A 24,030-nucleotide genomic window follows, 5' to 3' on the forward strand; every position below is an offset into this window, starting at 1 on the left:
AATCACTTTCTTTGTGGAATTTACATTTTAGTTGTGAGTGATCCTTATCAACAAGATAAATAACTAAGACATTGAGTATCTCAGGTGATAAGTGCTAAGGAGAAAATGAAGCCAGGAAATAGGGCGGAGGGTGGGAGTGGGGGGTATAGGTGTTGCATTTTAAAGGCAGGACAGAGGAGGGCAACTTCACTGAGAAGGTGGCATTATGTCCTAAGATCTGGCTATAGGTGCAGCCATCTGGCTCCCACCTTTTCCTTGACTTCATTTCTTTGTAAGCCTAGTTAGAGAGTGGTTCAATCTCAAGATTAAATTCTGCAGAGAAAATCTAAGCTGTGTGCTGTAATTCCAGCATTAACCAGAGGACTGTAAACCTACCAACATGACCAACCAACTCTGCTGTTCGTTACCTAGAATTCCCTTGACAATTTCTCCAGAAGTTGAAGTTATTAGCAGGGCAGAATTTTAGAATTGCTGTATTTCCAGTTGTAATAGCTCTAAAATAGTACTCAAAAGCAACACTCTTACCCTCTGGCTTCTCTCTTCTCTTCATCTCCCCTAAGCTCCTGCAGAGTAGGGAGGAAGAACAGATTCCCAATCTAAAACTGTGAATAATGGCTTCTACAGCCAAGTCTGGGTTTCTAGTTCAGTGAAAACTAAAAAGGAGCAGTTCTGTGCAATTAGAGATGAATAATCATACTCACTCATTTTTATTGATCACTTACTTTCTTATTGAAATGCCTATGTTTTAGCACTTAACTAAAAATGTGTATATATCATCATATTTAATCCTCCCAATAATTTTGTTGTTTATGTATATAATTATCCACTTCTTACATTTAAGGAGGACAGACCATAAAGAAGTTAAGTAATTTGCAGCGAGTAATGGCAGATCTAAGACCCACACGTAGGCCTTTTGGCTCCAGAGCATTCATTCTAGAGGCCATGCAGTATTTTCCATGGAATACTGGAATATGGCGATTTAAGAGGAAATATCCTCATTGGTTAAGTTACCCACATGAGCTACAAGCTTTGATCCCTCAAGCTTCCCATGGTATTGTCCCTTTCTTCCTTTCCCTTTCCTCCCTTTCCCATTTATTTCCTTTCTTTTAATTTCTGGGTCAGATGTTGATTTCACATCTTTGCCCGCCCCTGCTATCCTGGTGCTTCCAGCCAAGGATGCTCTCATTCTTACCCTCTAGCACAGAACCTTTGGGGAGCCTTCCTAATACTTTTTCTACACGCTAGTAACACAGATAAAGAGACAGAACATAAAGACTTCTTCCTAGGGCCCTTCCTCCTCACCACCTTCTCTTTCTCTTAAATCCTGCAGAGAAGGACAAAGTTACCATTGTAGGGGAGGGAGGAAATGTTATTTTTCCTTCCACCCTGCCGGTTTCTGCAGCCACAGCCTGTACCTTGGTCTGACAGAAGCAGATCAACAAGAGAAAAACAGAAGCGTTCTCACAGGTGCATCGTGCATTCACACGGTGCCCAGTCCTGAGTAACTCAACGGAGGGTTGGACTTGGAGGTCTGTGCAGCTAACTTAGCAGGGAAAGGGAGGGGAAGAAAGACACTGAAAAGCAAGGGACTGTCTGGAAAGATAAGTGGGTCCTTAGGAGAAGTGATGAACGATATGATAGTACGTGGCTGTGTCTGGGTATGGTGCTGGAGAGAGCAGAGTTGCCCGAGGAGTTGAATATTTTGGAGAGGCTTTGCTTTCAGGCAGATCAGAGATTTCAGGAACTCAAATACCTTTTAAGTAGTTTTTTTTTAAAGCTTACTTATTTGTTTTGAGAGGGTGAGAGAGAGAGAATGGGGGAGGAACAGAGAAAGACAGAGAATCCCAAGCAGGTTCAGTGCTGTCAGTGCAGAGCCTGACAGGGGGCTCAGTCTCACAAACTGTGAGATCATAACCTGAGCTGAAAACAAGAGTTGGGCAGTCAACTGACAGAGCCACCCAGGTGCCCCGAGGAACTCAAATACCTTTAGGTCAAAAGAATTCTTATGCCAAAATGGCATATTTGGGGGTGGCATGTCCTGACCCCCTTCACCATGTTAATTTTCAGGAAGCCACTTCTCCCCCCAAAATCCTGTATGTGTGCCACAGTGTCTCTGGCTGAGGGGAAGAGCTGAATAGGGAGCCCCTTGTCACTGGCCCTTTATCCATTGTTCTCTGTCTCTCCCAATGCTTCTATCACCAGTCCTGCCTAGAGGGCGCCCAGCCTGAAAAAAAGTCTTGGGTGAGAAAGAAGGTGCCAGGATTATAGAACCATGAAGATGTGAGGAAGAAGAGAGAGCCTCAGAAATGGTTGATGGCTGAGGTGGGAATACCTTAATCACTGGTCATTCTTTGATCACCATTCAAATATAATGCACATACTGAGACCATATATTCTGTGATGGTACATTTTACAGCTTAGGGTCATACAAAGGTGACAAAGCTCAGCCTGCCTTCTCAAGGATCTCACAATCCAGACAAACCTGATCGTTAAACTGCCTTAAAAACACGTAGCATTCTTGAAGTGCCTGGGTGGCTCAGTTGGTTAAGTGGCCGACTTCTGTTCAGGTCATGATCTTGAGGTCTGTGAGTTCGAGCCCTGTGGGGGGCTCTGTGCTGACAGCTCAGAGCCTGGAGCCTGATTCCGATTCTGTGTCTCCCCCTCTCTCTTTCCCTCCCCTTCCTGCTCTCTGTTTCTCTCTCTCTCCCCCCCACAAAAAAGTTTTTAATAAAAAAAAAGTATTTAACATTCTCATTTGCAAAGGTTTGAGTGAGGTGAATTGAGTGTTGACTTCAGTAGAAGTATATCAAAATTACACTTTGTTCAACAGACAGGAGTGTTACTCAAGGCTTAAGGCTTGATACTACTCATTTTTGGTGTTTTTTTTTTATTATTATTAAAAAGTCCTAGAAGTGTAACATATTAAGTTAATTTGTGATTTTTTTTAAAACTTCCTCTCTCTGATCCTTTGCCCCCCACATTTTGCCTCCAATATCTCTGTGTGAAATATGAACCACTTCCAAACAAGTTAAACTTGAAGACCTACTTAGTTTCTCAGGCTCATTACCAAGGATTTAAAACCTCTCCTATTCATTCCACAACAATGGTTTCCATGGCAATTACTGCAACACATGACGTCCCCTGCAGCGCTGCTTAAAAATGCACCAGCAGAAATGGCTCCACATCAACACATTCGTCAGGAAAAGCTAGGCTGGGCAGGTCCCCCTCTTGGGGGGGCACTGGGTCTAAGAAATTAATAATAATTTTAAAAAGACAATCGTTTTGATTTCTTTGTTCACTGTTGATCTTCTCTTTTCATTTCAACACATCACACCTGTGAAGATATTTCTTGTAGCAAATCATTTGAATTGCGTTTATGTGAAAGTGGCTAGGGATGAAGACAAGGGCTTACCACAATTTCTATCATCCTTTTACCTCTTTCATTTGTCCCTGACTCTTTTACTCATTACCACCTGCCCTTTGCCCTTCAAAGAGAGACATACATTCTGCAAGAGTAGGTAGAGTGCCAGAGTAGAATCCCAGAGAGAGAAGAGAAACACACACCACCCTGACTCACTGTCTGCCCTTCCTCTCTCTCACCAAGAAACACAAACAGAAGGTTCACTTAAAATACATCCACAAGAAATAACTAGTCAGATGAATACACAAAGCAGGGGCATCCCTTTTATTGAGGACCAGCAGTGTGCAGGTACCGTGGTGAGAGCTTTGCATTAATCATTTCATCATGATCCTATGCGATCAGCATTTTCACCCTTATACAAATTAAGAACTGCATGCTCAGAGAGATAAAGAAATTTTGCCTAAGATCACACAGCCCTACGTGTCTGAATTGGATCAGAATTGGAACCCAAATTCACCTGGCTGCAGTGCCCATGCTCTTGACTTAACTGATAAAGGGACAGATTTTCTCACTCGGGTCTGAGAAATGATAGATGGGGAGAGGTGTGTAGTCAAGAAATCCAGGCTATTATCTGAGCGCTTGGAGTCCCTGTGCACTGGCTGGCACCATTCGAAACAAGTCTCTGCAGCCCTACTCCTTCATTTTTCTGGGAAATGTTAATAGCAAGGTTGACCTGCTTCCTTGGGTTATGTAACAAGAGACTGAAATAAACAATAGGTAACAGTTTTGAAATGCTAAGTAGTAATGATGGTGACAATGAACCCACAGGCCCCTCTGTGCAGAGGGGAAACAAACACAACAAGAATATTTGAAAATAAATAGGGAGAGGGGCTTGCCCAGAGCGAATGAATGGTATAATCCAATTACCCTCATTCTGTCAAGCCCTAAGCATATGTGTTGGATGAGAAACACAGCTCCTGATTCTAACTTCTGTGAGACCTGGCTCTAGAGGGTGTGAAAAGGCCCTCATGAGAAGACTATCTGGGTCATTCCTAGATGTTTCTGGCCCAAGAATTTATAAGACTGTGGAAGCCTTTATGTATGTGCGTTAATTTTTCCGCGGGGAGAATTTTGGACTCACACTTTCCTTTTAACAAGCATGGTAGTAATGAAAATATCAGTTATCTTCAGCATGGGCCCCAGTTTGTGTAATCATTAAATAAGGAGCTATATTAGCTTCATATGAAGGTAACGGCTTTGCTTATCTAATTTTGCATTTACATTACTTAGGCCCAGTTCTTAATGCTGTGCGATAAGGGTGGGCAATTAATGCAGCAGTTGAGGTTACCATGCTAGACTTTATGTTTAGTTACCAGAAATTAAACATGGTTGCAACTTTGCATCAGTTCCCCCTTTTCCTGCACTTGGGCTGCTATGTAAAGGAAGACCTTGGAAATAACACAGAATTGTGTTCCAACACATCCCCATATAGTTGGGTGGGAAGAATGTATTCAGTACCTGAGGATACAAACAGAACCCCACATGGTCCCTTTGCTCAAAGAACTCAGAGTCTAGGCATAACCATAGAAGACTTCCACAGACATCATTTAAAAAGAAGGCTCCAGGGAAAATGGGAACGATAATCTATATAGATGCGATCAAGCTGAGTCCCAAAGTCCTGAGGATTTTGCCAGGCTTCCCATTCTCTTATACTGAAAACACGTAGGAAAAAGGTTTCTCAATTCTCAGTGATTGTGCCAAGCTCTTTTAAGGACCTTCTATGGCAGGTTAAAATAAAGAATTTTAACTTTCAGAAAAAAAGCAGATTAAGCAATCATATTTTGTAAACTTCTAGGTTGGTCATTTTTGTCCATTACTTAAATAAGTGAATTATAGCTGAATTCTAGGTTGAGTCCAAAAGGCCTTAGATTTTCCAAGGCTATTATTTTGGGATTTTTTAAAAAGACACCCCTGGAAATTGATTTAGCTTCTTGGAAATAAATAACTCTTCTGCAATGTGTTTCTTCCACATACCCGTCCTTAAATTTTTGGGTTTGCTTAGAGTATCAAGCTATAGCCAAAGAACATGCAATGCATTGTGGCTTTCAGAGACATAAATACTTAAATATATATAAATAATTACACGTATTTAAATATTCGTCACATTGCTACTAAGAGTGAAGAGCATCGGTGCAAATAGAAAGACAGTGGGCATTTAAGAAAAGATACCATAACGATGTATGAAAGACTAAAATATCTGGATAGATTTATTCTAAACTAAAAAAATTGATGCATATAGATTTGATGAGTAAAATAAACACTCTGTTGCTCTAAGTCAGTTTTAATGGTAAAGAGAACTAAAGAAGGAAAACAAAGGAAAGAGATTTATTTATTTATTTTTTTTTTGCTTAGAAATCTAGGAAGATTTATTCAATTGCAAAATAATAACTAATTCTCTTTATTTTTTATTATGTGAGTGTATTTTATTGGCTTCAAAGCAGTACAGTTTTATTTTTTTTCAACATATGAAGTTTATTGTCAAATTGGTTTCCATACAACACCCAGTGCTCATCCCAAAAGGTGCCCTCCTCAATACCCATCACCCACCCTCCCCTCCCTCCCACCCCCATCAACCCTCAGTTTGTTCTCAGTTTTTAAGAGTCTCTTATGCTTTGGCTCTCTTCCACTCTAACGGAAAGAGGTTTATTTTAAAACTACAGAATCACATAAGACTTCCAATAAACAGGTGAGAGAAATTGCATTGACTTTAAAATCCAGCAGGAATTTGTTTGACTCCCAACTTGCCACTTACAGATCAGTTCAACTTCAGCCAACTGTTACAAGTTGAGTTCCCTAAAGAGGCTGACTCTACAATAGGAGATTTATCTGGGGGTGCACTTGGGATGAACATCCAAGAAAAGGGAGGAAAAGGAAGAGATTGAAGCAGGAGTGAGTAGAGAGAAGTTGAGCTTCCCTGTAGTCTCAGTGGAGGCTTCCAATTGCTTTCCAAGAAGCTGGGTTGACCCTTTACAATGGTCCTGGGTCCAAACGGGATCAGGCCCTTGTAATTCCCACCCTGATGACTCACTGGATGGACGTCCCCACGAAGGCCATGACTTTGAGCAATACGGTTCCTTTCAGCAGAGGCACTAGCAAAAAGCCATCTGCCAGGAGCACTCTCAGTATCTGGAGAAATAAATTCTGGAAAAGGGGCACCTCAGTATCTGAAACAGTACACTGTACTCATTCATGTATTCAGCCAATGGATATTTATGGAAGTTTCCTAGTCTGCAGTTCGTGTGCCCGTGATCAAGTGATAAACAAAGCAGACCAGGTCCTCACCCTCTTGGGACTTATGCTCTGGAGGATGGGGAGGAGGTTTTATGAAAAGGAAACAAACAAATGAAATAATTGCCAAGTGTTAGTCTTCTGAAGAAAATAGAGTGATTAAGACAGAGATGAGAAGGAGGAGAGGCCACTTTAAATCAAGCCATTTCAAAGAGAGAGGACCGATGAATGAATGGAGAGAGTGAGAGCAAACAATTCCTTTGAAAACATTGACTATGAGGTGAAGGAGAGAAATGGGACCATAGCTACAGGAGGACATGGTGTCTAAAAGGTCATGGGTTATTTTCATAATGTGTTTGCAAGGTTGATGGGTAGAAAAGAAGGGAAGGGTGAGTCAGGAGGAAAAAAAAGTAACTGAAGAAGCAAGGTCCCACATCAGGAATCAGCATACTAGGGCCCCGGCTCTGGCATCTGGTTTTGTAAATAAAGCTTCATGGGGCACCTGGGTGGCTCAGTCCGTTAAGCCTCCAACTTCGGCTCAGGTCAAGATCTCACAGCTTGTGAGTTTGAGCCCTGTGTCGGACTCTGTGCTGAGCCTGGAAACTCAGAGCCTGGAGGCTGCTTTGGATTCTCTGTCTCCCTCTCTGCTCCTTCCATGCTCATGTTCAGTCTCTCTGTCTTTCAAAAATAAATAAACATTAAAAAATTTTTCTAATAAATAAAAAATAAAAATAAAGCCTTACAAAGCCACACCCATTTGGTGAGTTATTGTCTGTGGCTGTTTTCCTGCTACATCAGCAGCCTTGAGTTATTGTGAGTAAATTCATGGCCCACAAAACCTACAAACCACAAAACCTCATGGCCCACAAAAACTTTTACTATCTGGACTTTTACCAAAATGTCTGCTGACCTGTGGTTTTGAGGAGGCAAGAGGGAATGGGATCCCAGGCAGATCTGAAGAGGCTCACCTAGGGATGGAGAAGGTGCCTGTCTTGGGATGTAACAGGAGGAAAGGCAAAGAAAATCTACCCAGAGGTAGGTAGGTTTATAGATTGGTGGTGGCAAAAAGAAAGGAGTTCCATTTTGATGGCATTTATTTTCTCAGTGGCAAATAAAATAAGACTGTGAAGGGAGGAGTTGGAAGTATTTGAAAAAAGGTAGAGAGGTCTTGAAGTTCTTGATTAATAAAGGCTAATTTACTATGGTAGTGTAGTAGAACTGAAAGAGGAGGAGATCGTGGCCTCAAATTTGGAGTAAACCCAAATTAATAAAGAGCCTACTAGTTATGATGTTGTAATAAATTTATACTTTGACAGCAGTCTCTCTCCTCCAACCTTAAGCAGTGAGAAATAAAACATTAATAGAATTTAAAAATAAAAAAGAAAGAGACTCAATTGAGTTTAAAAAGAAGATAGCCATCTCCATGTACCCAAAACAGCAGAAAACACAGTATAATTCACTTGAAGAATCCAGCATTGGTGCCTGGAGTTGGGGGTATCAGGGTAAGGGATATAATAAGCTCAATTTCAGGCTCCCTCTTTTTTTTTAAATTTTTTTTCATGTTTAATTTTGAGAGAGAGAGAGAGAAAGAGAGAGAGAGAGAGAAAGAGAGAGAGAGAGAGAGAGAGAATCCAAAGCAGGCTTCAGGCTCCAAGCTGTCAGCACAGAGTTCGACGAGGGGCTTGAATTCACGAACCATGAAATCATGACCTGAGCCAAAATCAGACACTCTGCCTCTGAGTCTCACTGTTAAAGCTGAAGTTAGGGTGTGTGTATTGGTCAGGTTCAGCAGAAAAAATACAAAGCATTCTAGAAACATAGAGGAATTTAGTACAGAGAATTAGGTGCTTACAAGTCACTGGGAGGGTTGAAGAATCAGGTTTTAGGCTGGACATCTTGGAATGATGGCAGAATACCATGGAGCCAGATACAACAACCTCAGCTGCTCTGGGAACTGTCCTAAACTGGCAGCTTCACAAGTCTCTGGACATCGGAAGAACGCTCACCAGAAACTGCCTCAGGAAAGCTGTGCACTTGCATCCCAACAGAGGCAGACAGAGGCTTCAGGAAGATTGCCTCTACCTCACTTGCACTTTTGAAATCTAGCATGGATGTACCTATTTCACATCTGAGAAAGAGTTCACAGTTGTGTAACTTCTTCAGATAAAAGAAAAAGAAATGGCAGAAACCAATCTAGTATCCACCACCGTGAGGTATCATCATGTGAAGGGGTTGCTCCCTGAGGCTTAGGGTCTTCTGTTAAAGACAGCTGTGGGTCTTTTGGGGCAGCCAGAAGAAGGACAAAGGCCTCAGGGTCAGAAACGGAGTCAGATCACCTCCTGGCTCAGTGAATGGTCTGGTGAGCATAGAAAACCATTGTAAGACTCAGTGATAAGTTTTGCATCCAGGAGGCAGCTGCTAGGTTGGCACTAGTGAAGAGAAAGTGAAAGAAAGAAAACAGAGAACATCAACTCCAAATGAACTTAACAACTTAAATGCATTCGAAGAAAGCAACAAATCAGCAATTAGAACACAAATTCACTCCAGGTGAAATTAACTTTGTACAAGCATTTAGGATGTTCAAAGACATAAATGAAAGAATAGTATCAATTTCAAAAGAACAATAACCTGTGAAAGAAAAACTGCCTAAAAATAGGTGGATATGAAAGAGAAACTTAAGATCTGTGAATTAAAATGTAGTTGTCAAGTTAAAAAAAATCAATAGATGCCATAAATACAAAACTGGCATAGTTAAGGAGAGAATTAGTAAATTGAAACATAGTAATGATGAATTCACCTGGAACATGAATAGAGATATTAAAAACATAAACAAGAAATTAGGAGATGTGGAAGATCATTTCAGATGCTTTTATATCTAAAGGGAGTTTCAAAAACAGAGAATGCAAGAAATAATGGACAAATAATATTTGGATACATACTTATGAGATTTTTGCAAAAAGAAAGAAGATAGTTTTTCTTAGATTGCAAGTGTACTGTGAATACTAAGCAGCTCAAATAAAAATAAACCCACACTGAGATGAGTTGTAATTAAATAAAAGCACTTCAAGGATAATGTTAAAATCTTAAGAGCTTCTAGAGAAAAAAAGAAAGATGGCTTAAAAGAATCAGACAAGTACATACCATCAGAATTCTCATCAGCAATAATGTAGTGTTTTCAGAAGTAAATGTCATGCTAGTTTCAGAGGACTGAAAAATATAAATGGCAACCACAACTCTATGTCTAGTTTGACTAGATTTTTTTTTAAATGACAGGAAAACAAACTATTCAGACATTCAAAGACATAGAGTACTTACCACCCACAGACCTTTACTGAAATTATTATTAAACAATGTACTTCAGCAAGAACAATAAGTGAACATATTCAGTTGGCATGTATAAAAGAAGAAATCGCAAGTAAGACATTGATGAAAATGTCAGTAAATATTATCACTGTTAACAATAAAAAAGTGAATCCAGTCACCCAAATAATATATTTTTTTCTCCAAAATCTAGGCATATTAATCAGCTCAAGTGTTGGCATAAAGAATGTAAATAGTTGGGGCGCCTGGGTGGCGCAGTCAGTTAAGCGTCCGACTTCAGCCAGGTCACGATCTCGCGGTCCGGGAGTTCGAGCCCCGCTTCAGGCTCTGGGCTGATGGCTCAGAGCCTGGAGCCTGTTTCCCATTCTGTGTCTCCCTCTCTCTCTGCCCCTCCCCCGTTCATGCTCTGTCTCTCTCTGTCCCAAAAATAAATAAACATTGAAAAAAAAAATAAAAAATAAAATAAAATAAAATAAAATAAAATAAAATTAAAAAAGAATGTAAATAGTTGAGGCCCCTGGGTGGCTCAGGTGGTTAAGTGTCTGACTGTAGGTTTCAGCTCAGGTCATGATCTCATGGTTTCATGAGTTTGAGCCCTAAGTCGGGCTCTATGCTGGCAGTGTGGAGCCTGCTTGGGATTCTCTCTCTCTCTCTCTCTCTCTCTCTCTCCCTCCCTCCCTCCCTCCCTTCCTTCCCCTCCCTCTCCCTCTCTCCCTCTCTCTTCTCCCCCACTCATGCTGTCTCTGTCTCTCTCAAAATAAATAAATAAACTAAAAAAATTTTTTTAAAAGAATGTAAGTAGTTGAGATTTTACCACATGAATTTAAAAGTCGGCAACAGAGGCCAGGTTGGTGATCATGTATCAGGAAACAAAAATAATGGTGGAGCATAGGTTGTGAATGGAATTATAAAGAAAATAAAGGCATCTGAGCTGTAATAAATAGTGCAAAAATGGTACGATCATTAGGAAGTCTCAATGAGGTCAAGGAAAAGTTACAATCAGGACCCTGATAGGATACGATAGAAAGCTGTGAAAGATTGGATCCTTGCAACAGATTTCAGAGGCATTGCTCTGATGGGATGACCATGGGTGTGAGTCATGAGATAAGGCAGAAGAAAAAAATTTAGAAGCAAAATCTAGGAAGTGACAAAATTCTATCATGCCTCAGAATGAGATGGGAGTGAGAATGGAGGAGAAGGCAGAGGGTCAGAAATCCAAGGGTTCACAGGGCACCTGGGTGGCTCAGTTGGTTAAGCGTCTGACTTCAGCTCAAGTCAGGATCTCACGGTTTGTGGGTTCAAACCCCACATCGGGCTTTGTGCTGACAGCTCAGAGCCTGGAGCCTGCTTCGGATTCTATGTCTCCCTCTTTCTCTGCCCCTCCCCCACTCATGCTCTGTCTCTCTCACTCTCAAAAATGAATAAATGTTAAAAAAGAAAAAAAAAAGAAAAATCCAAGGGTTCAATAAGTGAGGGGAGTGATGGTGTGATCTGTAAATAAAGGCAATAAGGAAAACATGGAGTTGGAGTAGCCTGATGGAGTGGTGTGTCTTGAAAGAACTTGGGTGTGGCCATGAGGAGCAGCTCTTGAAAGTTTGATGTTCTATTTTCCACCCAAATGATGACAACATGTATAGTGTGGGTTTCTGAGAAAGAGAGTCTGGGCCAATGAACCACACCTCAAAATGAGTCTTTTTAGAGTTCTTACTTGCAAGGCTTATATTAGAAATAAAGGGAATCTAGAAATTCATTTTTTTTTTAATCGTTAAGGGCACTTTGGTGTCATTGTTCTTTCTGGATGTCTCATGATTAGATTTTCTGACTTAATGTCAAGATTTTTGGAAGAGCTCTTATGCCTTGTTTGCATTGCCTTACAATTTGATAAGTGTCCAAGGGTTGTATGGAACTATATACTATTCTCTGAGGAAGAAATCTACACCAACAAGATTCAGAAGTCTATTTATCAAGGAATCTACAGTCCAATGAAAGAAGAGTAGGAAATATATCATTATGAGTACCTACACTTCTATGTTTTATTGCTTATATTGATTATATATTGGTTATAAATAAACTATGCAAACATCCTGCAGTATATAGATAAAATCTATCTGTAATATAAATTTAACTCTAAAATTAGGCTCAATACATAAGGAATAGAACACCCTGATTAATCATGTACTTTATTTTTTTTTTAATTTTCATTTATTTATAGAGAGAGAGAAAAGAAAAACATGGAGTGGGAGAGGGGCAGAGGAGAGAGAGAATCCCAAATAGGCTTCTCACTGTCAGCTCAGAGCCGTGGGGCTCAGCCTCATAAACACCAAGATCATGACCTGAGCTGAAAACAGGAGTCAGACACTTAATCAACTGAGCCACCCAGGTGCCCCAGATTAAATAAGTATTTTAGATTTCACATGATTTGAAAATAAACAAAAATATTTATTGACCTCCTTGAACATCTTAGGTGATGGTTTCTGTGTCACAGGTGATACAAAGAAGTATAAGACAATGTCCCTGCTTTCCAGAATTTCAGTTTATGTATTTTTAATATATATAATATTTTAGAAAAGCTGATACATATTAAGTGTCAAAAGAAGTATTACCCAGATTATTATAAAAATTGCTCTGCACGTTCAGAGTAGATAGGGTCAATATGGTCTGATCTGCTCAAAGAGAACCTCAGAGAGATTCTGTATTCCAAAGATAAATAGAAAGTTAAAAAATGGCTTGAATACAAATTGAGAAACAGCAAAACAGAAGACTACTTCATAGAACCATTCCTAAATATAGAGTATTTGTGTGCTAATAATGTAAAATACAGATTACATGGTGAAAGGCTTTGAATGCCAAGAACATTAACCCATAGGCACTTTGGGCCAAGGGAAGGTTTGGGGGCAGATAAACGATATCATGGAGTCAGTGGTTTAGGACTGACTGATGGTGAGATATAAGAAGAAAATAGTATAACAAAGATTAGAGTCATGAAACTCTGTTAGAAGTTCAGTCCTAGGCTTGAAGAGACATGAGCCTACTCCAGAGGTAAGAGAGAAAGAAAAAATATATGGCTGAATGAAAAAGACATTAGGGTCAACCAATAGACTTCATTGCTAATCATCAGCAGTGAAGTGATGGCAAGAATAAATCAGGCATTCAAAAGAGTCCAACAGGAGTTCAATTTAATTAATAAAATTATGAACAGAGTGAAAAATAGGAAAGAAAACTGTTTTAGCTCAAACTTAGTATTCTCATGCTTGCAAAGGATAATATATACAAGCAACCCCAAAATTAGAAGCTGGCAGTGTGTATGTTAATGTTTTATTTCAAGCAAGTGACTTTTTATTTTGTTGTTCTTATTAGAAATGCTAAGTATGTCTAATAACTTTTAAAACCAGCATTAACACTGGAAGAATAAATAGAGGCACAATCGATCACCATGCCAGGCATACGGTGTTTCATTGAGCCAGGTTGCTTCTAATAATGGCAACATAAACATAAATAAACACAAGAGTGCACACTACTCGTTAACTTATTCTTGATGGGCATTAGACACTGAGTAAAGAGAATATATAAAACCTGATGTAGAATAAGGGACAAATCATGGAAGAAATCTGTGTAAACCCATGCTTCATGTTTAGATTATGCTTTTCTGATTTTGCTTTATTAACAAACGTTATTGGCCTTGGTTAATTAGTATTTTGTATAGACTAAAGCACTGATAAAGCTTGCTTCATGTTGGAGATTCATGCTTGTGGAAATGGAAGGAGATTTTCATTTTCAAAGTATCTGATCTAGACAGGTTTTTCTTTTGTGGAGTGTTTTATGTACCATGGCCAGGATTTTTTTTTTTTTTTTCCAATGCAGGACCCATTCTACCAACATACAAAAGGAATACACTCTCAGTATGGAATCTCTGTCTGACCTTGCATCAAATAGCTATCGTGCATTACCAGAATTGAAAGCCTAGCTTTCCTCTGGCTACTAAGGTCATGTGTTTAATTTTTTAGGTCAACATATCCAATTAAAACAGATTCAGTTCAGAATAGACAATAAAAGGTTGAAGGTTTACAAAGGACAAGACATTCACTTGTCTGAGGTTACATAATTAAGGGGGAAAAATGAAAGTTTCATATTGGTTTGTGCTGGAAGTGCTGGGTACTCTAAAATTCAACCACTCAAAAAACATTTTTTTCAAGATAGCATTAAAGGTATCCCGTGACCCCTGGCAAGGTCAATAATCATGAACAGGCATTATCTCCAGATTTGGAAAAGTAAATCATATCAAAGTCGACTTTAAATCAAATCAGAGTGGACATTTTATCAGTCTCATGGACTGATATAAAAGCTTCTGCATTTTGAATCCTTTGCAAAAGCCACAAAGTCCAACATAGACAGGCATCCACCAGCTTCTTTATCCCACAGGCATTTAGCCTCAGAGTTTTTCTGTTTCTCACATGGCGGGCACTCCAGGAGCCCAGTCTCATCTTTGCAGGGAGATAGGGGCTTCAGGCTGTACAAGAAGTTAAAGAACTTGGAAGGGTCAGATGACTGAGTATAGCTAACTGAAAGTTTCCTCCCCATTGCCTCTATCTCTAAAGTTCATAGTTAACACAAGCACAAGAGACAGCCTGGACTAATTTTTAGGTTCTTACCTTTAATAAGATCAAGGTGAGCTCAAGTGTTTGATTTCTCTGGCCCAAGTTTTGACATACTATGCAGTCACAAAAGAAGAAATTAACCCCCAAACAGGCTTATGATGCTCTTAGTTAGCTAGTCAATGTATTGTTAACTATGAAGTCATCAGTGGATGGATAAGGGAATCTTTGAAACAGTGCATGGTCTCCTTTGAGCCAAACTACCTAGGTTTGAGTCCTGGGTCTACTACTTATGAATGTTGTTTCCAATTGTTTAAACACCATAGACCTTGGTTCCTCACTTGTACAAGGTAAATAAAAATAGCTTCTACTCCAAGAAGTTGTGAAAAGCGATGAGCTCATACATACAGGGCATCTGGCTCAGTAGTTCTCTCTTACCAAGCTCTCAGTACATGCCAGCCATTCTGTGGTTACTCTGTGAGCCTACCCACAATAAAAACTTGATCAGGTACAATAATGACCTGCATTTGTGCAATTGCCTTCATTTGGGGGGGGGGATGGCTTACATATTCCTGTCATTGTGCCTTTACTCATGCTGTTTCCATTATTTAGACTATCCACCAACCATCTTTCACCAAACTATAAAACTTGGCATAAATGCATCTCCTTCGAGATTCTTTCTCTACCTTGCCCAATTCTACCCACTCTGATCCTTTCTCCCATTCCTCATGCACTCATGCAATGATCCTGAAGATCCTATGGAAAGTAAATAAACTAACACCAGAATTACTCTTACCAGTGGGATGTTTCATTGTGTTGTACAGGAAACATAGTGTTTCTTATGCATAAGTAAGTGAAAGACCCATTTTCATTTTAGAGGCCAAATAGGAAAAGGCTATGCTATCCCCAAGCTGGTTTACCAATCCAATCTCATTACCACAGCAAAGAAAATACTAAGCACACAAGGAGACGGAAGCCATAAGAGCAGAGATCTCAGATCACAGCAGAGAGAAACTCAGAGTCAGAATGCTGTACTTTGAGGGACACCTGGATGGCTCAGTTGGTTAATCATCTGACTCTTGAACTCAGCTCAGGTTATGATCTCATGGTTCGTGAGTTCTAGCCCCACATAGGACTCTGTGCTGACAGTGTGGAGCCTGCTTGGGATTCTCTCTCCCCTCTTTCTCTGCCCCTATCATAACCACCCCCCTCTCAATAAATAAATAAACTTAAAATGAAAAAAAAAGAAGACTGTACTTTGAGCAAGTGCTAAAAGCAAGCTGCCTCAAGCCAACAGTGAGTGATGAGAGTATTGCAGGATGCCCAGAAAAATATGTAGACCAGACTAGATCTATTTGCTGAGGTTCCATGGCCATGGGTTATTTTTCCCTTAGCAGAGAGGAACTAGAGTTGGAGAAATCACTTGGCCAATTCTTCAGATGTTTTTGGTAGGTGGAAAAATCTGTATGTTGTTCTTATTGTGAAATTTAAGTTAAATTGTTCTCAACAAATCAATCTATCAGGTTTCACAAGCTCTTCAATTTTCATACATCAGAGAAATAATCCAGTGTAAATGTATATCCAGGGTTTGCCTACAAGACTATTTCAAGTAGAATATTGGTTTACAAAGTGAGCAAAGTACCAATTGGGCATCCTCCAGACATAAACTATAATCATCTTAACCAGATATGCTTCTCTTTGGATATTCTCTCACTGCATTTACAGCTTTCACTAGGATGACTTTAGTTGCTCATATTTCATGCATATATTGGGTCTTTCCATGGGTCCAGAGACTCTTTAGCCATTTAAATCTTTATATCAGTTCTACCTACAAAAAACAATAATTTTAGGGGCACCTGGGTGGCTCAGTCAGTGAAGCGTCTGACTTTGGCTCAGGTCATGATCTTATAGTTTGTGAGTTCAAGCCCCACATCGGGCTCTGTGCTGATGGCTCAGAGCCTGGAGTCTGCTTCTGATTCTGTGTCTCCCTCTCTCTCTGCCCCTCCCCCCCCCCACTCATGCTCTGTTTCTCTGTCTCTCTCTAAAAAACAAACATTAAAAAATTTAAAAAATAATTTTAATTTAAATAATAATTTTATTCTACACTGATTATTCCAAGACTTGGCATTTTTACATGTTTTTAAGGTTAGTAACATACATGCCCCTTAGCTTTTTATCTTATGCATGCCCTTGTTCTTCAATTACATTATAATCTCCAGGTCTAGAACATTGGAACTGTATTTCCTTCTTTTGAAAATTTGAAAATGCCTGCTAATTCTGTACATATAGTAGAACAAACATTTCATGTAATAAGTGATTAAAGAAGAAAATACACTGTTGTAAAAGAATAACACAATTCTTCTAGGTTCTGATTTCTTGGAATTTTCAGCTGGCCACCTAGGAAAATTTGAATTCCAGCCACTGCATCAAGGAATGTTATGAATTTGGGGCTTAGGGTTCAAGAATGATGAAAATGTGTGAGTTAAACTCACGAAAAGGCCTCCATGTAAGGGCTGTTCATTGTCTTTCAGCATTCTTCATATGTTTGCCTTTCTCCATTGGTTGGAGGCTCTCTGGTAAAGATGAAACAGAAGTCTCATTTCAGCTCCATCTGACTAGATCCTCAAGGATCAGTATAGGTTGTTAAATTGTTACTTAAGATGACTTTTTCATTGTGTTGCATTTGTTATTAGCCTTAGAACCTCTGTTACACGGCTTTGGGATTAGGATAAAATGAAAATATGTAACCTAGAATAAACTTTCTCCCACCTTGAAGAAGTGGCATCTTTAAGAGAGGGTAAACAGGCAGTCTTTCAACAGAAACAATGCTGCCCCAGAATAATAAGAATATTCATCTTTTAGTGCTACAGATTTCCCTCTCAGAATACACTGAAGGAATTTTAATCTCCTCTGGGAAACATTGAGTATCTGATACTCTAGAATACATAGAAGCTCCATACATCTGGGGAGAAAAAATTGTTTTTGAGTGGGACCTGCAGAATAAAGAAGATATGCCCAAAATGCAATTAAGTACTGATGGAATGACTTATAAATAGAATGCTTATGGGGTGGGGGAGAGATCTGAATTACAGGAACAGATAACAAAGAATGTAAGATATGGATTGACCTCTGGGGATCCAACAACATGTCAAAAAAGGTTAACATAAATCGTGTTCTGCTCCTACACAGTAGTAATAGTTGCCACACAAGAAAAACATAGTTAAATATTTTCCTTAAAATACCGCATCACAAAAAACATGTTTTGTATGAACTTTAAAATGAAAGAATGAGTTTACAAATTCAAGCCCTTTGAAAAGCCTATGGTCATTTTTTGGATTAACCAATACAGGATCAATTTTATGCAGAGGAAAGTAGAGAGGAAGAGAGTATCTCTTCCTTTCCCAGATTCATCCATGCACTTTGCAAGGGTTAGTTTATTTAATTTTGCCGTTAATCTCGCAACTCTCCGGAGCCCTTCATTGAAATGAAGACTCCAGGCCCTATTTCTCCCATGGATCCACTCAGGTGTGACTGTAGGAAGTCCTTTTTCTAATCTTCAAAGCTCACAACCTGTTCTCAAGTAGAAACAATTTGCATTTTGTACATATACATGGAGGTTGGTTGAGCAGGAAGACCGTTCTGGCACTCTCACTAATCAACTGTGTAATCTTGAGAAAGCTCCTTAACTCTTCTGGGACTGAGTTTCTCCATGTTTAAAATAGAGTGGTCAAAACTAAACAATTCTCAAAATCCTGAAAGTGCTACAACTTTGATTTTAAGGAATTAATACATGGCACAGATCATAATACATGTGAGAAAATAGAGCCCAAATCAATGTATTTTGCAGTTTTCAAGCTCTCTCCTCTTGGAAATTCTGTCTCCTGAGAGTCGGAGACAAGGCAGTAGAAATGGCTTAACAAACTGTATTCTGTTGGGTCAGTAAATAGTTACTATATGATTGAGTCAACAGGTGAAGAGATCTCATAGTGATGGCGTAAACCCTGTAGAAGTCAATAGAATTATCTGAAAATATAGTACAGGTGGTAGGGAATGATTTTCATTTACAAATTTCACTTCTTTATGCTAATGTCCATGGGAAGGTTACAATTTCAGAGAAACAGATTTTTTTCAGGTCACAATTACACTACCATTACTATAGCCCTTTGTTGGCCCTCTCAGCTTAGTGTGGTCATTACTGCTTGTATGTCAGAGATAATGTGTTTTTTTTTAATTTTTTTAATGCTATTGAATTACATATATTTGAATCTCTTGCCAAGTATAAGATGTCAGCGCTTTCATGTAACGATTGTTGTGGAAGGTATGTGGTATTTACAAGCAAACAAATGGGTAGTATTCACAAACTGAACAAAGGATGTGGCCCTATTCATTCCATTTGCTAATAGTTGCTCCCCACATAGTAGTTTAAGTATAACCTTCAGCTGTAACTTGCATATTGAAAATACTTTTATAAGTAGCCAATTATTTGAGTCAAGGAACAATCTGTGAAGGCTGAGTTGGAAATAGTGCCGATTTTGATCCATTTACTGTCAAGAGAGTGCCTTGATGGAAAAGCCCAAAGCTCTGGATCTGGGATTGACCATTGCAAATAGGAGATGACAGTCAAGATGAGAGATGATGGGAAGACTTTGGCAGGGGTGGATATTGCGTCAATAGTACTCAGAAAAGCTGACACATTGACACCAGTAACAGAAAAAGACCACTCTATCTCCCTCCCACATTCAGGCAAACGGGTATTTCAGTCACGCGAGGCTTCAAAAAGAAGGAGGGGAATGGAGACAGAAAGTTGGCAACGGCCGCCATGCTCACCCCGGAAACCATTGTTACATAGCCGTCTCCAAGTTCTTTTGAAAATCAAGAAAATATCTAACCTAAAGATTTGGGCAATTATTGAATCGCCTCACATACCTACTACTTACTGTAAGGGTAAAAGAGTTCCATATTCCAACCAGCAGGAGCAAGATTAACTCCTTCCTGTGAATATTTCTCTAATTCTTTTTTTTTAAATTTTTTTAATGTTTAAATAAACATTAGCATGAGTAGGGGAGGGGGAGAGAGAGAGGGAGACACAGAATCTGAAACAGGCTCCAAGCTCTGAGCTGTCAGCACAGAGACCTACTCAAGGCTCAAACTCGGGAACACGAGATAATGACCTGAGCTGAAGTCGGATACTTAACCAACTGAGCCAGGTGCCCCTATTTCCCCAATTCTTTATACAATCCCATAAAGTTTCTTTTCCAATAAAATTTCATTTCCACTTGACACAGTTTTCTTGCACACTACCCTGAACTTCTGAATCCCAGCTTGGGTACTAAAGCTATATTAACTACTTGATGTAATTAGTTACCTTTATAAGATTTTAAATGTTTTTTTTTTCTTTCCTTTTTTTTTGTTTTTTATTTTTTTTAATTTTATTATTTTTAATTTACATCCGAATTAGTTAGCATATAGTGCAACAATGATTTCAGGAAAAGATTCCTTAGTGCCCCTTACTCATTTAGCCCATCCTCCCTCCCACAACCCTCCAATAACCCTCTGTTCTCCATATCTAAGAGTCTCTTATGTTTTGTCCCTCTCTGTGTTTTTATGTTATTTTTGCTTCCCTTCCCTTATGCTCATCTGTTCTGTGTCTTAAAGTCCTCATATGAGTGAAGTCATATGATATTTGTCTTTCTCTGACTAATTTCACTTAGCATAATACCCTCTAGTTCCATCCACGTATTTGCAAATGGCAAGATTTCATTCTTTTTGATTGCCAAGTAATACTCCATTGTGTATATATATACCACATCTTCTTTACCCATTCATCCATTATTGGACATTTGGGCTCTTTCCCTACTTTGGCTATTGTTGATAGTGCTGCTATAAACATGGGGGTGATGTGTCCCTTCAAAACAGCACACCTGTATCCCATGGATAAATGCTTAGTAGTGCAATTGCTGGGTCATAGGGTAGTTCTATTTTAGTTTTTTGAGGAACCTCAAAAACTGTTTCCAGAGTGGCTGCCACAGCTTGCATTGCCATCAACAATGCAAAAGAGATCCTCTTTCTCTGCATCCTCGCCAACATCTGTTGTTGCCTGAGTTGTTAACGTTAGCCATTCTGACAGGTATAAGGTGATATCTCATTGTGGTTTTAATTTGAATTTCCTTGATGGTGAGTGATGTTGAGCATTTTTTCATGTGTTGGTTGGCTATCTGGATGTCTTCTTTGGAGAAGTGTCTATTCATGTCTTTTGCCCATTTCTTCACTGGATTATTTGTTTATTGGGTGTTGAGTTTGATAAGTTCTTTATAGATTTTGGATACTGACCCTTTATCTGATATGTCGTTTGCAAATATCTTCTCCCATTCTGTCGGTTGCCTTTTAGTTTTGCTGATTGTTTCCTTCGCTGTGCAGAAGCTTCTTATCTTGATGAGGTCCCAGTAGTTCATTTTTGCTTTTGTTTCCCTTGCCTCCAGAGACATGTTGAGTAAGAAGTTGCTGTAGCCAAGATCAAAGAGGTTTTTGCCTGCTTTCTGCTCGAGGAGTTTGATGGCTTCCCAAGATTTTAAATGTTTTATCAGAATTTAAATATATTAACAAAACCCATAATTAGATGGTTTTTGGTTATGTGTCTTTGGTGAGGCTTTCAATCATGCCGAGATAACCAGGATATTACAAAGGCTGGTAGTATTTTTGCTAATGACTGAGTTCGCCTCTTGGCATCCAAATATATGTTTTCATAGAAATATATAAATTGAGACAAAGAAGAAACTAAGTGATTATGGGGTCCAGACTTCTCACTTTATAGATAGACAAACTTTATTCCCTGGAATTGTTTTACCAACCAGCTCTCCTAATCATCCCCCAGATAATAATATACAAAATAGTAAATATGCAACAATAAATATACAAAATAACAAATTTTATAATTTCCTCAGTTGTGTATGTTCTTAGACTTTCAACAATCAATAAGTTTTGAGTATTTATCATACTCCAAAGTCTGCTAGCTGATCTAGAGGATATGGTAGAGCTATATGTATCATGATATTTTCCCTAAGATCATTAAAATCTTAGAAAAGAGGGTAAAATAAATGAAATATCAGGGACTGATGGTTCATGAGCTTCCATATATATTCTTCCAGCTTCAGCCTTCAACAAAAAGTGGTGGTGATTTGTGTTAACAGAAGTATAGGATTTGGAGAGAAGGAAGTGATGGTTTCATTCTATGCAAAGGTGATCAAACCACATCTGCAATAAGACGGTCAGTCCTGGACTCTCAATTTAAGAGGAGTTAGACAGGGGCGCCTGGGTGGCGCAGTCGGTTGAGCGTCCGACTTCAGCCAGGTCACGATCTCGCGGTCCGTGAGTTCGAGCCCCGCGTCGGGCTCTGGGCTGATGGCTCGGAGCCTGGAGCCTGTTTCCGATTCTGTGTCTCCCTCTCTCTCTGCCCCTCCCCCGTTCATGCTCTGTCTCTCTCTGTCCCAAAAATAAATAAACGTTGAAAAAAAAAAAATTTTAAGAGGAGTTAGACAAGCTGTATGTTCAGGGGATAACAAAAAATCCCAAGACTGTGTAGAATAACGGAAGACTGAAGAATAATACAGACCTTAACCTAAAGAAGAGAGTATGTAGGGGGATAATGAAAGCTGTCCTCAAATATGAGAAGGTCTTGTATGCAATTGTGTGAAAGAGCATAATGATCATATATAGCATATTATATATGTGTGTGTGTGTGTGTATATATATATGTGTGTGTGTGTGTGTGTGTGTGTGTGTGTGTGTGTAGTATATATATAGCCTGAGTTATCTCTAAAAGCACCAGGCCAAAGGTAGAAGTGATTTTATTTATCTGCCCTTTCCCACTTTTATAACTGCAGAGTTGGGCTCTGCCCCTCAGACTCAGCCCTGTTTATGTCTGTGCCCTTAGGCTATTTTCCAAATACTTACAGTTTATTCCCTTCTGTATTTTTCTGCTCTCACTCCATTGCTCCTGAGTGCCATGACAGACTTACTTCATGAGTACCAGTGCTGCTGGTGGAAACTGTTTCTCTGCCAAGGATGTGGTCTTTGTGTGCCCCAAAACTTCAAACTTACTCAAATGCAAAAATCTATGGGTGTTTTAGGCTTAAAGTTGCTTCTGTGTTGCTCTAAATGAGGAGACCATCCCTTCTCCCAATAAAGCCCAAGACCTTGTTGTTGGGTCAAAACCAGAGACCAGATTCTCTCCTATCACACCCAAAATTTCTCTTTTCCAAAAGCCCCTTCCTTCTATAAAATATATGCACAGAGCATGACATCTGGAAAAGAGGGGCTGACTGGCATCTATCTTAAACACCAAAGTCAAGATTGAGCTCTGGCCAGAGAAAGCTCTGACGAATGAGAGGAAGCTACTGGGACATGCTTCCAAGTAAAGGAAGACTAGTAAATATTGGGGGCTTTTATCAGATCAGATGTGCCATCTTGAAAGTTTTCTCCCCACCGCTATTCCAGTTCAAGTGCATATCCCATGAGTGCTTGATGGAAAGTCATCTAGAGAGGATTCAAACAACAAATGAGTGTTCAGACTAGATAAGCTTAAAGATCCCATCCAACTCTAAGACTGTGAGAGTCTAAAGCTAGAGTCTAAAGCTATTTACTCACCTTGGACACCGAATTAGGATGTTGGTCGTAGATATTGATCAGTGGGGCAGTCATCATCACAGACCCTGAAACAAGTGGAAAACAAAGGGTCAGGATGTCTTGTGGTCCTCTTCTATGTGCCAGTCCTAGTGCTGTTTCTCCAAGTATGATGTGCAGACACTCTGCATCAAAACTCACCTCGGGAGCTCATTAAAAATGTAGATTCTTAGAATGACAGCTTAGAAATCATTGTCTTTAAAGAGGTGCTATCCAACAGGACTTTCTGCAGTGATGGAAATGTTCCATATCTGTGTTGTCCAATACAGAAACCACAAGCCACATGAGCCTAATGAGCATTTCAAATGTGACTGGTGTGACTAATGGACTGAAGCTTTAAGTTTAGTTCACTTTAATTAATTTAAATTTCAATAGCCGTGTGTGACTAGAGGTGGCCATGTTGAATAGCACAATTCTAAAGTCTTAGAACAAGGAAGCTTAGAGAGGAATAAGTTTGCGATGCCTAAGAGTAAGGCTGGGCCATCGAGGCAATTAGAGGTTAGAGCAAAGATGCAGCAAAAACTGAAGAAAATTGTAACAGGAAGGGACCTCATACTTCATCTCGTGGAATAGTTCATAGCCTTTCTGAGTTTATGGAACCCTTTGAGAATTGATGAAAGCAATGCATTTTCAGAGCCAGTAATAGGAAGGTACTAATTTATATGATAAATTTCTATGAAGTTTTGGGTAGAAGAGTTAGAAAATCCCTAAAGCATCCACTGTCCCCTTTCCAAACTACAAATCCCTGACTGGGAATTCCTGATATAATAAACACCCTCAGTCTACAGA

This window comes from Lynx rufus, unplaced genomic scaffold (genome assembly GCF_022079265.1).
Source record: "Lynx rufus isolate CCGP_SWC_20201006 ecotype Redwood Valley unplaced genomic scaffold, mLynRuf1.p SCAF_7, whole genome shotgun sequence".
NCBI classification, from domain to species: Eukaryota; Metazoa; Chordata; class Mammalia; order Carnivora; family Felidae; genus Lynx; species Lynx rufus.